Raw genomic sequence first — 13,099 nt, 5'->3', positions numbered from 1 at the left:
AAATCGTCTTTATGGAACCCATTGGGAGAGGTCTGCACGGAAGCTGGATGCCAAAAGGACAAGAAGGGCGAGTCGTCCCTCTGTCATCCACTCACTTCCAACCACCACTGTGTCACGGTCCACATTCCATCCTTCCACACTGGCTGGACCAGAAAGCTCAGAGCCATAGGCTGCCCTTCCCGAAGATGGCGTGTGGGTGATCTTTTGCAAGTATGGCTTCTTTTGTATTCTGTTCTTTGGCCTCTCTGTTTTCTTTTTTCCCTTTATTTTTAAACCCCTGCTTTTATGCTAACTTAAAATTTCCATACCCCTGTGAGCTTTCTGAAATCACTTCTGTGAAAAGGTAGGGTGTAATCCACTTAAATAAATAGAGTATTTTCCAGGAACTGCGCGGAACGTCCAAAGAGGTCACAAAGTTGAATGAGGCTAAGGTTCTGACAGAAATGTCTCGTGTGGATGTTATATAACTCTCATGATAACCATGACAGGAGAAATGTCGAAAGTGCTCCAAGAATACAGAATGATTCGCTCCCGTGTGGGGTTGGCGGTAGACACCTGCTCCGAGCTGGCCTGGAAGGAACAAGGGGTCGTTCTAAGAAGAGAGTACACTACAAAGAATAGGTGTTTTCTCCTCCTAAGACACATTCCCCCACTACTGCCCCTGACCCGTCCCCTCCAGGATTATTCTAGAAACTTCTCACACTATCAGCTTTCATCTCTACCGTGCCCTGGAGTCTTTCCTTTAGCTGACAAGGATTTCCAAGGTTCCCCACCTTGTAAACAAACAAACCAACCAACCCTCACCTTCCTGGCACCCTCCTGTCCCTCAGGCTTCTGTGCCTGTGTCCCTTCCCTGCCAGGCTTTTGGGAAGAGCGGTCCACACTCACGACCTCCACTTCATCCACAGCCCGGTGGTTCTCAGACCTGACGACCCATTAAAACTCTGAGTATTTCTTTAAACTTCCAGAGCCCAGGGCACACCCCAGAGCGATAATCACAATCTCTGGGGGCAGGACCCAGGAGTTCGCGGGTGAAACTCCCCCAGGAAATTCCAGTTTCGGTTGGGAGTCCCTGCCACGGCCTCTGGCAGCCACTTTCCTTCAAGACCACTGGTCACGTGACTCTCCCTTGGCTAAATCCAACGCTACCTTCTTGCTCTTGACCCTGCCTTGTTCCCGAAGCGTTGGAAGTAATTGGCCACCAGCCAGGTATGAAGTAGGAGCGTTCAAAGCCTTCCACGCCGTGACCTCTCATCAAACCCTAGCGTGGTGCTGCTCAGATACACGGGTTTGGTGGGACAGAAGAGAAAGCGTGGGGGTGGGACTCGGAACGCAGAGACGATGCCCGTTCTGTAACCTGGAAGGCGCCCCAGGAGGGTGGGCCCAGCCCCTGACCGCAGGGCGCCATCCCGGGAGGCAGGCAGAACGCGTCTGTTCACTCAGCACCCATGCTGTTCCCCGTCCGTGCAGGCGCGGGGGACGCGCTGGTGCAGGCAAACAGGACAGGCTAGGGGCGCCCGGGCGTGCTCGCGCTCCACCCCAGGGAAGGGCTCGGCAGACGGAGTCCCTCCGGAGCCGGAGACGGGGTTCAGAGCGTGTAGGGACAGGCCGTGTCAGCGGCAGGCAGGACGCCGGCCAGATTCCGGGGGAGAGAATTGCCACCCGTGGAGCCCCACCCCGGTGCCAGGCAGTAAATAGGACATTGTCCGCTCGGTGTCCCGAGGAAGCAGACTGCGTCTCTGAGACAGAGATAAGCCTGTAGGAAGTGGACAGGGTAGTGCTCTTGGCACCGGCCCGCGAAAGGGAGGGAGACGGGAATGGGCTGATGGTGGGGGAGGTGTGCGCCAGGAAGGCCGCTCTGCCTGCGCGGGGACCTCTGAGGACCGGGGGTTCCAACAGCTTCTCAGTGGTCACACGGCAGGTGCGTCTCAGGGAAGAAATCCGACTCTGGTTCGGATTCGCCCTGGCTCCTGTGTTCTCCGTCCTGGACACGGAGTGATCTCGCCTGCAAGGATGGGAAAGTTGGCTTTGGGGGCAAGACAACTTTAGACATCCCAGTGCTTTGCGGCTCTCAAGAGGGGCCCAGAATATGACAAATGCGTACTTGTGCTATTAAAATTTCCTGGGTGCAATAATCAGGGGGAAAAAATGTCTAAAAAGATTTGGGGAGGGGGACAATAACGGCACAAAGGTTGGGAAACAGCTCTAGGGGGCACGCAGGTGGGGTTAAGAGGTATAACACAAAACGAGATCATACATATTGGGCCTAAATTATGGAGGAATTAGAAAATGGCAGGGCCAGACAGTGAGGAACCATCTGGGACTTTGCATCAGAGAAGTAGCCTGTATTTTAGAAGTGTACCAGGAGCCGCAGCGGGAAGGAGGGGTCAGCCAGGGACGAGGAAGGCAGAGTGGGTGGGAGGCCATCGCCGCACACCAACAGGAGCTGACGAGAGTCAGAGCCCGCCGTTGACCTAACCTTAAATCCATGATGATTTTATCTGGAGATGCTTAACTAATTAATTCTTCAAAGGCTCTCTTTCGGAGCCAGGGCACATTCTGAGGTTCTGAGTGATCATGAATTCTGGTGGGACTCTGCTCTGCTCACACCCAGGGGTCGGATGTGGTTTCGAACCACCGATGGTGAGTAGTAGAGAGACACGGGGCTCTATTTTGGGTTTGGGGGAAAGGGTTTCTCTTCTGAGGCAGAGGAGGCTTGGTCTTTCTGCAGGCAGGGAGGAAGGACACAGGAAACACAGAAGATACCAGAGGGGAGGCTGAGAGAGCGAGAGCAGAGGGAGGACAGGAGAGAATCAAAAGCACGAAGAGAGGACTGGCATTGACCTGAGACCACGGGTCGCCCGGTGATAAATGAGAGCGGGAAGGTGAAGGCTTGAAGAGGATGAGCGGGGAAGCTGGAGGGTTCTCCAGTGGGTCCTTGAGCTACACGCATGGTTCTATGCCCAGAGGACAGCAGGGGCCAGGCCGGAAGGGCTAACACGGGGAGCTGAGGCCTGGAGCATCGCTGGAATGTGACCGTGTGGGACCGCGGGCTGGGCAGCTGCGAGGACCGGGCTGAGGCTCCAGAAAGCCAGTCATCAAGACAGAACTTGGCTGAGTCATGACGTTGACCGAACCAGACTGCCACGCTTGATCAAACCCCGAGCTTCACGAGGAAATCTCAGGACAGGTTCTTCGTCTTCGAAATTACTCATCAAATTTAAAAAAGCAAAACCTAAGCATCACGTTCATCAGAAGGGGAAAACAAAAACAAAAACAACAAAAACAGTGCACGATTTAACATTGGGTTGGTTCCACAGTCAGTGCCGAAAACATTTCTAACAAATCCAGCCGCGCATCCACGTAATAACCAGACCGGCGAACCTGGGGATGCGACGGATGCGTTGCAGTGAGAGAAGGAAATCTCGGGAGACTTGAGAGGGGCGCTTGTGCTCTCCAGTCGGATAGGGAAGGGCGGGGGGTGTCCCTTCCCTACGGATCCTGCTGTAGATTCAGGGGACGGCTGGGCAGAGAACATCTTGTATCCACGCGCCTTGCTGTGCCCGTTGAACTGCACGTGACTCCAAGAGCTGCTGGGACCCCACCCTACCTCCGTGGGGCTGCTGCCGGTCAGAGTGGTGACTGTGTCCGTTCATGAACACAGCTCCGCCCGAGTCTCTGCAGTCAGGGTCCATGCTCAGTCTGTGGGGGGGCTCCGCGGGGGGAGATGGTGGGATCCTACATTCTTGTTTCAGATGCAGACAACCCTCCCTTCCCTGCCCCGAGCCCCACTGTCCAGTCGGGAGATGTGGGAGACCCAGGACGGACTAGAGAGCTCTTAGACCCAGGGGACAAAGGACCAAAGGCACCAGAGCTCGCTCAGCATAAAGGAGAGGGGAAGCCTTGTGACCCCTCTTGTCTTGATGTGCTGGTGGGAGCCAAGACTGTAGGTTCCAGATGTTCCAGTGCTCTGGTTGGGCAAGTCCAGTCCTCAGAACTCGGAGCTGAAGACGGTATGTTTCTGCCATGAGGCTAGAGTCTCAGTGTCCCATTACCCTACAAAACCTTGCCCAATGGATCTTTGCCTGGGTTTGAGAGCTTAACCACCACAAAGCTGCCCAGGTGACCTGGGGATGTAACTCGCAGGTGCTCTCCTTAGAGCACTGGTCCATGCTCTGTTCCTCCATCTGGAAGAGCCAGAGAACAGGAACATCTGGTATCCCGAGTATGTTGAAAGATTTAGATGAAGGCAACCCACATACAATATGATTAAAGAGCACTGCGAAAATGTCAAATGCTATAAATATGGATAATATAATGATAACCGAGAAGCGGCTTGGTTAATTGAAGCCAGTCCCCAGAGCTCTCCTGTAATTATGGGATGCTTGTGTCAGATTCGCCCCGAAGCCTGGCAGGGACCTCTTATGCAAACAGGCAGGTCACATAATTTGCATCTCGCAAATATCTGAGATACAGCGTAAACCCAGGGGACAGCGAGATGCATTCCTACGAGTTCTGACAAGTCAAGAAGATTTCTTGACCCGAGCACTGTTTGTCTATCTGTCTTTATAGCGTGGGACCTCAGCCACAGACCAGCAGTTCTGAGACGGGGCACTCCACAAACCCACCTGAGTGTGAGCGCCCAGGAAAAGTCTCCCTTCTGCCTGGATCGATGCAAAAGAAATAGGAAACCTCAGGGAAATACACGTTTAAGGTCAACAATTCCTAAATCAGTGATTAGGACTTCAGTGTTTACAGTAACATCACCTTCTGCGGATGTGTTACTGGACCTTCCGCTTCTGCGTTCAGATCTTGACGCGTTCCCATGTCCCCCAAGAAGGCGATGATGTTCTCAATTTGGCAGACTGGAACTGAACCCATGTACATCTATTTATTTAAAAAAAGAAGACGTTGTTGAGGAATGAGTCTGGATGGGACTCATGTCAACATTCATACCCACACCACTGTGTACCCCGGACCGAGGTGCCCATGTAGGATTTCATTGTGGGACGTCTCGCCGGACGACTTCAGCGTCCGGGTCTGGAACACCAGCACCCTCTCTCCCCACATCCGTTGTTCGCTGGGATCCGAGGGATCCCAGGCCTCCTCTACTCAACACGTCCGCATCTGAGCTCAGTTTCCTTCCTGACCCCCAGCCCACAAAGCCAGAACCTCCTCCCACGTTCCCGCTCGCTGTCCAGAAGCCAGAGCCCGAAGTTTTGGTATCATCTCAGCTGTCTTCCTTTCCCACCCCTATTTCCGGTTACTGTGGGTTTTGCCCGCTCTGATTGCTGTCATTGACTCCATCCCCACCTTGATCCACATCGTGATCCTTTCTTGCCTAGATTTCTGTCTTAGTTTCCAGGCTCTGCAAACTCAATTCTTACTGCCCATTAAATTTGACGATGTCCCTCCTTCAGTTATAGAATATAAAATCCTGGGGCGCCTGCGTACTAAGTGGGTTAAAGCCTCTGCCTTCGGCTCAGGTCATGATCTCAGGGTCCTGGGATCGAGTCCGGCATCGGGCTACTCTGCTCAGCGGGGAGCCTTCTTCCTTCTCTCTCTCTCTCTGCCTGCCTGCTCGTGATCTCTCTCTGTCAAATAAATACATTTAAAAAAAACCTTTAAAAAAAAAGAATATAAAATCCTTCCATTGTGTCCTTCGATACCAGATAAGGTCTAAATTCCTTTATATGGCCTCTGAGCCCCTTCTTATCGCCCTAGCTTCATCCCTAATCACTCCCTAGCTCACAAGAACCTCCTCTCAATCCTTCCTACACGCTCCCCACTAGACTGCAGGCTCCGTGAGGGCAGGAATCGTGTCTGTCTCAAACACCGTCCCATCCCCAGGACCCGGTGCATCGCCCTCAATCCACAGCGGGCTTTACACACCCGGAGCCCTATTCCACTTTCCCTTCTAAGTGATCATAAAAAAAAAAAGTTTGCTCTTTTTAATCCCTGTGCTCCTGCCCTGAGTTCTTATCACACCAACTCCCCTGATCTTTGTGAACCTCTATCACAACCTCAAATCACATCACTGCTGGAGAAGCGGGTATTGCTGTGTAGGCAGCCTGGGCCACACCCATCCTTTACGGCCCTCTTACAAATCCCTTTCCCGGGTACACGGGGAGGCTTCTGCTGTGTAAGTCCCACCTGCCCTCCACAGCAACTGGCTTCCCAGGTCTGTCTGGGCATCTGTTTCCCTCTCCTTCTAAATCCAGTCTGAAGCCCTGCTGATCAGGTCACACTGCCTCCAGGACACCAGCATCCGTCCCAACGCTCCCAACGGGCATTCCTTCCTTCGTCGAGGGGCAGGGGGCTGTTTCAAAGAATGCTGGTGTTGGGCTTGGTTGCCGTGTTATTTAGAGACCCCGACAGTCAGAATTTCCTCTTATGGCTACCAAGTTACTCTGGCTCTAATTTCAAGTATTCTTCCCTTTTGAGACTGTCAGTCGAGGAAGGGAGAGTTTCACACGTCCTCCCACCTGATCCCCACCCTCACCCCCAAACTAAGAGTAGAGACCCCTGAAGGGGCGGATCCCTTCCTTCACTGCACATGGCCTTGGAGCCTAATTCTCACTTACTTACAGAAGAACCCTGATCATGGGTGACTTAGAAATTCTGCTTTGTTTTTGAACTTCTAATGACATAAGGTTTATTTTATTGTTTAATATAATCTCTGTTAAAAGAATCATTGATCCATCATGCTTTAAAACATATATTATTTGGAATATAACGTGAAAAATCCCCTGCCATTTGCTGTGTCAAATAAGGAGGAAAAACAGATTTTTTAAAAAATCAGATCAGTGCCCTCTAGTTCCATCCACGTCATTGCAAATGGCAAGATTTCATTTTTGATGGCTGCATAGTATTCCTGTGTGTGTGTGTGTGTGTGTGTGTGTGTGTGTGTGTGTGTGTATACACCACACCTTCTTTATCCATTCGTCTGTCAGCAGACATCTGGAGGGTATTATGCTAAGCAAAATAAGTCAATTAGAAAAACACAACTATCATATGATCTCCCTGATATGTGGAATTTAAGAAACAAAACAGAGGATCATAGGGGAAGAGAAGAAAAAATAAAATAAAACACAACCAGAGACGGAGACAAATCATAAGAGACTCTTAACTCCAGGAAACAAACTGAGGGTTGCTGGAGGGGAGGGCGTGAAGTTGGGCGATGGGCATTAACGAGCACGTGAAGTAACGAGCCTTGGGTCTTATATAAGACTAATGAATCACAGGCCTGTGCCTCTGAAATCAATAACACATTCCATGTTAATTTTTTTTTTAAGGGAGGAAAAAAAGTCAAGGCACATTTTGTTTTAAAAGACAGATCAACAAACTCTGAGAACGTAGAGCAGAAAATCTGGTCAAATTTGCTGTAGATGCCGCGGCCTTGGGCGAGGAAGGGACTGAGAGGATGGTGGGAGGTAGAGGATGTGATGGGCGGCACGGATTTCCAGGGTGGTTCTGTCCTTCGCCTCCCCGCTCTTACCTGCCCGTCCTCAGTCTTGGATTAATGCAAGGACCATTAATTAATGGACCATGTTCCGCAACATCAAGTCCCCCCCAGCACCACCCATGGTCTCCCCACTCCTGGTTCACGTCCGTTCCCAAGCCAACCGCACCTGAGAGTTGCGTGGACTCCAGAGCTGCAGACTCCCAGAGACGGAGACGAGCTGAACCATGCTCCGAGGCTTCCAGGCTCAATCCCGGCCTCCCAAGGGTGCTTGGAAGAGGCTCGATATGGAGCCCGAGGCACAGCAGAGCTGGTGTCTGAGGTCGGGTGGTGCTTCGGGAGGCGGTAAGGAGTAGAGCTCGGGCTCGTTGGCCGGAGTGGCCGAGAGCAGCGTTCAAGGGTCAGTCTAGGGAAGGACCTTGCAAGAGCTCTCCACAAACGGAGTGGGTTGTGTCAGGAGACGGTTCCCTCTCACTGGAGCCGATGGTATCATTCTTATCTTCAACAGGCGGCTGGACTGGAGTTTGGGAGCCCTCGTAGTCAGGAGAGCCCATTCTGTACCCTAGCCTTCCTGGGTACTAAGAGATTCACTCAAGTGTCGCCAGGGGTGTGGGCGGGGGTGGGGGGGCTCAGTCGGTTGGGTGTCTGCCTCCAGCTCAGGTCATGATCCCGGGGTCCTGGGATCGAGCCCTGCATCGGGCTCTCTGCTCAGTGGGGAACCTGCTTGCCCCTCTCCCACTCCCCCTGCTTGTGTTCCCTCTCTCACTGTGTCTCTGTCAAATAAATTAAAAAATTAAAAAAGAGAGAGATAGAGAGAGAGTCACTCGGCACGTACTGGGATACGCTCCTCGTAACTGAGAGTGGGGGTAGGCGGATACAAACGTGAAAAGGTCACTGCCGTGTGATGTTGGAAATGCCACACTTGCAGGGTCGGTGAGACAGCCTGTGGGAGGCTGCGCACGGCTCGAGAAGTCAGAGAAGGTTTTCTATCAAAGAGATGAGTCTTGTCGAGTTTGGCCAGCGTGTTCGCAAAGAAGAGGGGCACGTGGAGAAGGGCAGAAGCAAGCGTAGGCGTGCGTGTGCACATGTCCGATGGTGCAAATGGCAAGAGGCTTTCAAGGCCTCTGAGACGGGATCGTAAGTGGCCGTGATGCCTCATGGTGTTTGGGCAACATCGGAGCCCAAAACACAGCCATTACGTGGGTGTCGTGGGCGGCGGGAGGGGTCGCGTGAGCTAGTGTGGGCTCCGGAGCGGGAGAGGCTGGGAGGATTCTGTCTCGGGGCGTGGAGCAGGGGTAAGGAGGACGAGGAGGAGTCGGTAATATTCCAGAGGTCGAATCCACAAAGCTGAGAGCTGAGTCTGGGATGGGGAAGCGGGGTGGGTTGACTACGACTCAGAAATTTCTGGCTGGAGCGGCCGGTGGAGGAGGAGCCGACCGACAGGACAGGGACAGGGCTGAGGTCGAGTCTGAGCGCGTCGAGGTGCAGGTGCCCATGGGACGTCCTCAGAAGTGTGGCCCAGAGCCCAGGGCAGAGCAGCAGTAGCAAACCGTCGGACGCCAGCATGGACCGAGGGGTGCGGCTCTGCCTGGGCTCCCTTCCTCCCTCTTCTGTGCAGACAGAACCCATTCTTGTCCGGCAAAGGTGCTAACCTTCCTGCCCCGTAGTCCCAGACACGAGGTTCTCACTAGAGCCAAGTGCGCACGTCACCATGCGTCCCGCACACGTAGCTTGACCCAAGGTTGGTCCAAGACCCATGAACATGATTCCTTCATGGAATGTAAAGAAAATTTCCAACGTATGGAGGAGGCACGCATACATGAGACAGCCCGGGCTGGGAATCCGCGGCTTCCGCAAGGACCGACTCGTGGCCAGTCGTGTTTCCTGCATCTACATCCTCTCCTCCCGCGTTATTTTGTCTCAAGTCCCAGACACCCGGGGGCTCGCTCTCTGCTACAGGAAGGTTTGGAATGTGCGTAAGAGACGGGACTTCCTGCGGTCGTGTTGCTGGCGTGTTTGAAGCCAGACTGACAAGAGAGAGGGTGAAACCGGCCTGAAGACGCGCCCGAGACAAAGAGCCCTGGCAGTCTTGGTGTCTGTGGTTTCCGAGTTCCAGAGGCCTCCTCACTGTCTGGAGGTCCAGCCCATGGAGTCCCTGAGTCCAAAGTCGCTCTTCCGGCCTTCACCAGGTCAAGTGGGGTTTCTGTCCCTGCAACCCAGCTTCCCAACTAACACACATCCGCGTTCCTGACCGATGGCAGCCATGCCGGCGAGTGTGTCCCGTAAAGACCCCCCCTCCGCCCGTGAGCGTCCAAATCCTCAGCGTCTCCTTAACGACAGCTTCTGCCACCCAGGATGACAGGTCATGACTCACCTCTTTGCCCCACAGCCGGGAGGGTGTGCCTGCTGGCGCTCTGCCCCAGACCAGGAGCCCCGAAAGCAAGGGCTCATCCATAACTCCTCTCCCCCGCGTCACCCCCAACGTCACCCACAGGGTCGGTTCTCACAAATCTGCAGACTGAGGGGGCCTGGGTGGCTCAGTCATTAAGCGTCTGCCTTCGGCTCAGGTCATGATCCCAGGGTCCTGGGATCGAGCCCCGCATTGGGCTCCCTTCTCGGCAGGGAGCCTGCTTCTCCCTCTCCCACTCCCCCTGCTTGTATTCCCTGTGTCACTGTCTCTCTCTGACAATTAATTAAATAAATAAAATCCTTTTTAAAAACCCTGCTGGCTGAATGAAAAAGCAAGGTTTAATTTTGTTAAGCAAAGGTTCAACGCCACATCGAGCCTGAGAGACGGGGACGGAGAGAGATTTCGGGCAGCTTCTCTAGGGTTCTTTCAAATCAATCCGTGCCACGGAGAGGGAGTCCATGACGGCGGTTCAGAAATTAAGCCCTGATAAAACCAAGAGAGCAGCACTGGTTACATGACATTAATTGAATGAAAACCCAAAGGCCACCCACTCCTGCCCTGCTTGGTAACCCCCATCGGGGAAATGTCCCGGACCGTGTTTCCTTCCGGTAAAGCAGAACTACGTGTTTTCTACCAGATGCTTCTGGGCCTGGAGCATGAGCTTGTCCGCAGGGCTTTGCGTCAGCAGGCCTGGCCCCTGGCCGAGGGGAGGCCCTGCTGATGCCCACGCTGCGGGCTCGTGGGCCACGTGCTGAGTGTGGCCGCTGCCCACCAGTGCCCTCGGCCCACAGCCACACGCCCAGACCACAGCTTTCCCACCCCAGATGTTGTGGCTTGACGCCCCAGGGGTGTGGCTGGGCTTTGGAAATTCTAAAAACACCCTCAAGGGATGTGAATGTGCTGACAAGTTTGGGGTCCGGGGCTGCCTCTTCCAGGCAGAATTCGAGTCCCAACAGCTGGCCGCGGGTCCCACATCTGCCACTTCGGGATGACGGGTCCTCGCGGGCAGGATAGCTCACCTATCTGAGCAGCTTGGAGGTGATCAAACACACCCGTCCTCTCTCTCTCTCGCTCCCTCCCGCGCTCTCAAGGAATAATTTAGAAAATCTCTCAGGTTTACGGTGGGAGGGAGGCGTTTCTGGGGCCGCGTCGGAACCGGGGCGCCCCCGCTCACTGCCCGCCCCCCGCAGCTGTCGGCCCTCGACGTGTCGCTGGTGCCTCGTGTCCACAGTATTTCCGATATTTTGGATTAAACTAAATATATTATTAAAATTCATTTTGCCCGTTTCTTTTTCTCCTTTTGCAATGTGGCCGCTGGAGAACGTACGTCACGTACGTGGCTCGCGTCGTATTTGTCCTGGAGAGCGCTGGCCTGGACCCCCGGAAGCGACGGTAGGTGACACGTTGCCGACTTGACACCCCTACACGCCAGCAGAGGAACTCCGAGTGCCTCGGGCAGGCCGGTAAATGTGTAAAAGAATGTCTGCAGTGATTGGGCCACTCCTCTGCCCTGGCAGTCGGTGACCAGAAGTAGATTTCGTTTCAAGAGGCACATCGGGGAGGAGGTTCTCAGAGGAGATGGAACCCAAACCATAACTTGTGTCCTCAAAGGGGAGAAGAGATCGATGGACACGGAAACAGACGTGGGGCCGGAGAGCACCGTCGTTGCACGGGGAGCGCGGCAGACAGGATCTGCGACCTCTGCCCCCATCCCTCCTTGCCCCTGGGCCTTCTGGGCCTTTCCACGGTCCTACAAGACAACCTGACTTCCGGATGCCCGGGCTTCCCGGCCGGAGCCCACAGCAAAAAGAATCCTGCCCCAGGTTCAGGACTGATACAAGCAGCCGCACCACGAGAGCCACAGGACCCTGCAGACCGCACAGTGCCGGCGGACTCCACGGCAGTCAAGGAGTCCGTCTGAGGTCAGAGGGTCCAGCCCTGCTCCCAGGGCTCTGAACAGGCCACGTGACCCGCAGCAGAGAACCAGGCTCCGTTTGAAAAGCAGATCCGGGCACGCTCCTGTGTCCTAAGTGAGGGTGCGGGTTGGATGCGAGTCACTGAAGGGCCAAGCCTGCCCTTATGATCTGGGTGCTGGGAACCCCCCAAGCCATTGGGTGGGCGGGGCACAGGAGCCCTGCGCCGCAGGGTGGTGGGGCTGAGGGGGGTCTGAACGGGGCGGAGGCACAAGTGAGTTCCCACACGGGACCTGAGCCCCATCAGCCACCTCTGCCACACTGAGGCCACAGCTCACACCGTGGCCTCCTGGGGAGGGCTCCCAATGATAGCTGCTGGGGGAAGGAGGAACCGGGGCCGGAATCATGAAGCGGTCAGCTCAGTGTGTTGGTTCCTGCCCCAGATGGTCTGCGGCTGGGTCAGGGACACCAGGTGGTCCTGGGAGCAGCAGGAAAGGAACAGACGGGGTCCTTTGAGGAGCCCAACTTCTGCACACACACCAGGTCATCCCCGGACACGAAGGGAGAAGTAGCTTAAGACAATAAAATTGTCATCCCGGAGAAAAGAAAAGTAAACCTCCTCAAGAAAAAATGGGCTTGGGACACCTGCATGGCTCAGTCGCTAAGTATCTGCCTTTGGCTCAGATCATGATCCCAGGGTCCCGGGATCGAGCCCCGCATCGGGCTCCCTGCTCAGCAGGAGGCCTGCTTCTCCCTTCCACTCCCCCTGCTTGTGTTCCATCTCTCGCTGTCTCTCCGTCAAATAAATAAATAAAATCTTTTAAAAAAGAAAAAGGAAAGAAGAAAGAAAAAATGGGCTTGGCAAGCGGTGCCGGTTCAGCTTGTGGGGATTACTTCTAAGCGGAACGGGTCGCCCAGAGTCACGTGCACCCTTGTGCAGCCACACTCAGGGGGTCGGAAGCAGGTGCAAGGAAAGCCATGCAGTGGGTCCGTCTCGGACTGGAGTCTGGCCGGCCAGCTCCGACGGGGACAAAGTGCGGAGGGAAGGGACAGTACTTTAAAGAACAGATTGCCAAGGTGGCAGCAGAGAGGCAGGGCCGGGAAGGGACCCGCAGATAAAAGAGGGAGGGGAACTGGAGGATTGACGTCAGAGGTTATTGGAGCGGATTCCAGAGACGGTATAGGTCGGAAGGAGAGCAAGGTGCTTGAAACGAAGTTTCCAGCCAAGGAAGATTTACCGGGTGTGCTAGGTCTGGACCCTGATGACGCCACGGGGCTGCACTGGGGCCAGGGGGAAGGAGGTGAGGGGATGGC

The sequence above is a fragment of the Meles meles genome, chromosome 6, assembly GCF_922984935.1.
Source record: "Meles meles chromosome 6, mMelMel3.1 paternal haplotype, whole genome shotgun sequence".
In the NCBI taxonomy this organism is placed as follows: Eukaryota; Metazoa; Chordata; class Mammalia; order Carnivora; family Mustelidae; genus Meles; species Meles meles.
Note: the sequence above shows the minus strand (reverse complement) of the source record.